Source organism: Sus scrofa, chromosome 1 (assembly GCF_054392235.1).
Source record: "Sus scrofa isolate SSC_HxYL_T2T_F1_AM1 chromosome 1, Sscrofa_HxYL_maternal_Yorkshire_Landrace_v2.0, whole genome shotgun sequence".
Taxonomy (NCBI): Eukaryota; Metazoa; Chordata; class Mammalia; order Artiodactyla; family Suidae; genus Sus; species Sus scrofa.
The window spans coordinates 84107477-84111005 of record NC_139383.1 but is presented as its reverse complement, the minus strand read 5'-3'; the positions used below and the strand labels follow the sequence as shown (position 1 = coordinate 84111005).

At 40.4% G+C, this 3529-nt stretch overlaps 1 pseudogene; it reads right to left on the bottom strand.

Moving 5' to 3' along the window:
- Window positions 1-1869: 1869 nt before the first annotated feature.
- LOC100524779 (cleavage and polyadenylation specificity factor subunit 5 pseudogene) lies at window positions 1870-2615 on the bottom strand (annotated as a pseudogene).
- Window positions 2616-3529: the final 914 nt, after the last annotated feature.

The following is a 3529-nucleotide window of genomic DNA, read 5'->3' as shown; positions in this document are numbered from 1 at the left end:
GGTTAAACTTGAGAACCGTAGAGATGTAGCATGATGGGATGTTCGGCCAGGAAAGATGGGTCTGGGCTCATGCCTTCATTGCATTTCACAGATAGGGAGCTATAGGCTCTGAGAAGCTGGGCGATGCTCCCAGGGGTTTATAACATGGTTATGGCAGGAATAAGGTATCCACTTCCTGTTCAGGTTTTCTTTCTCCCACCTTACATTTTTTTTTTTTTTTTTTTTTTTTGCCATTTCTTGGGCCACTCCTGTGGCATATGGAGGTTCCCAGGCTAGGGGTCAAATCGGAGCTGCAGATGCCGGCCTATGCCAGAGCCACAGCAATGCGGGATCCAAGCCTTGTCTGCGACCTACACCACAGCTCACGGCAACGCTGGATCCTTAACCCACCGAGCAAGGCCAGGGATTGAACCCAAAACCTCATGGTTCCTAGTTGGACTCGTTAACCACTGAGCCACGACGGGAACTCCTCATCTTACATTCTAAAATGAAGTAAAATGAAGTAAAATGAAGAGGATGAATTAGAAAAGTTCTTCTGTCTTTTTCAACCTTTTGGTAGGACTCTAGAGTTTCTAATTGTCTCTCAAAATACAACTCCGGTCTATTTAAACATTTTGGAAGAATAACAAAGGAGCTGACTTCCACAAAAGCAGAAAAAAAGCATGGGAAAAGTACAGCTGGTAGAGGACAAGCTTTTGTTTGGGAAGGGATTCTAAACAATGATTTTATGCTTCAAATACCTGTAATTAGACTCCTCTGTATAACCACTCGTTTCCTTTTGACTTTTCTATATACAATCGTTCTTTTTTTCTGCACAGCAAGGTCACACAGCATCTGACTGATGCACACAGGAGAAGCAAGATGTGTGTGTCATGACTGCTGAAAGGTGTGGGCATCCTTATTTTTAAAAACCAGATATCAAGCACCAATAATCCTTTGACCCTTGTCTGTCAAACTCCTCTTCATTTGTATAAAATAAATATTGATTTCAAAGTTGTGGTGCTAAGCAGTTTTTCAGGAAATCTGTAGCTTTTCAAGATGGCCAGTGATTTCCATGCACAAAAAGACAAACCCAAGTAACACATATATTTTTTTATATTTGTATAATTTTTTAACTGAAGTATAGTTGATTCACAACATTGTGTTAGTTTTAGGTGTACAGAAAAGCGACTCAGTTTATATGTACATATATATTACATGTACTCTTTTTCAGATTCTTTTCCCTTCTAGGTTATTAACTAATATAAATTTTTTATACAAATTTTACTGCCCTGATTGCTTGGAATAGCCATTACCCCAGACAGTCTTTTCTTCAAGGGGAAGGATTCACCAGAAAATGCAATTTAGCACATTCAGAACTTGAAACTGGACCTTTTTTTTTGCTTTTCGCTTTTTAAAAAAATTTATTTATTTTTTATAGGGCCACACGCATGGCATATGGAGGTTCCCAGGCTAGGGGCTGAATTGGAGCTACAACTGCCAGCCTACACCATGCCACAGCAACTTGGGATCTGAGCTGCATCTGCCACCTACACCACAACTCACAGCAACACTGGATCCTTAACCTACGGAGCGACTCAAGGAATTGAACCCACAACCTCATGGTTCTTAGTCGGATTTCTTTCTACTGCGCCGCGATGGGAGCTCTGAAATCCAACACTTTTTTTTTTTTTTTAAAGAAGTCCACTTTCTTTAATGTAGTATAAAAAAGTTATGAGTAGAACCAAAAGTAAATTAAACATTATCACATTTTCTTACACCACGATCTAGTTTTTCATATTAACTTTACTATTCAAACAACAGAAAGTAGGTGGCAATTTAGGGATTGGGAAAGGGATAAAACCAAAAACACCTTACTACGATGTTTATTCTACACTGTGTATAGCTATGCTCACAGAGAGGGCTTCTCTTACTTCTCCGCTGTGCAGGAATTCAGTTGTATATAAAATTGAACCTTCTCAAAAGCTGAGGGAGACTAGAAATGATGGGTCCATATCCGGGTGCATTGTCAGGCAGCTCAAATAGTGGTGCAGCTACCAGCGTATAATTTTTAGGGACTGCGAATAAGACTTTCTCTTGAAGCAGAACCAAAAACAACTTCTTATGTTCCTTAGGTTTTGCAATGTGTGCAAGAATATATGGGAACTAAGGATGTTCAAAAGTTGGTCTCCACCATCTACCAAAACAATCGTCAGTGACCCAGTCTTGCAGGACTCCATCTTGACAGCCCAGTATCTCTGTCATTAAGCGTCTTAATCCTTCAATTTCATCTTCTCCTGGGTTAAGCTCACTATCAGGTAATTTGAGGAAAGTTGTTCCCAGCTGTAGCAGTAACACATGGGGAGCTGGTGCTCATGGACAATCAAAACCACTTCTACAGTCCTCCTCATGCCAAATTTATCAAATTCCTCGCTCATGCACTGAAATCTGGCGGCAACAAAGCTGTCCTTCTCATACAGGGGCTCTTTTGTACCAAAAGTATAATTAATAAGAGGGTACAGGTTTATGGTGAGCACGAGGCTAAGGGGCTTGGTCTGCTGGATGTACTTGTTGCCATATTGGTAAACCCCCCGGGGCCAGCTGGTCTGTGAGCGACCGGGCGGCACCATGGACATGCTGGTGAGCTCTGGCACCAGCCTCCAAAATCTGACATTCTTGAAGGAAGAAAAGTTTCCACTCTCTCCACAACAGACAATGGAATATTCTAGAGTAGAAGAAGCACAGGTTTTGGAACAAGGTGCCAGAAGACCTGGCTTGACTGCTGTGACAGGTTTTCTTTTCACTTTGCTCTTGTGCAAGATGAGGCTTTCCCAGCCTATCTGACTGACTGTCATGGGGTTCCATGAGTTTTTCTTGTAAGATGATTAAATAAATCTAAGATCATTATTTGGTAACTGATGCATTCATCTGTAGTGAAAATAGTACTAAGAATATTATAACATGTAGTATAGGGAGGAAATAGTGACACTACTTACCTTTAAATAATAAAAAATACCTTTAAATATTTTTCAAATGAATTGACTGACAAGGGATTCATCTCCAAAATTTATAAACATCTCCTACAGCTCCATACCAAAAAAACAAACAACCCCATCCAAAAATGGGCAGAAGAGCTAAACAGACAATTCTCCAAAGAAGACATACAGATGGCCAAAAAACACATGAAAAGATGTTCAACATCACTCATTATTAGAGAAATGCAAATCAAAACCACCATGAAGTACCACCTTACACCAGCCAGAATGGCCATCATCCAAAAGTCTACAAACAATAAGTGCTAGAGGGGGTGTGGAGAAAAAGGAACCCTAGCACACTGTTTGTGGGAATGTAAATTGGTGCAACCACTGTGGAAAACAGTATGGAGACACCTCAGAAAACTAAACATACAACTACCATTTGATCTAGCAATCCCTTCCTGGGCATCAATCCAGAGAAAACCATGATTCCAAAAGACACATATTCTCCAATGTTCATTGCAGCACTATTGGAAATAGCCAAGACATGAAAACAACTTAAATGTCCATGGACA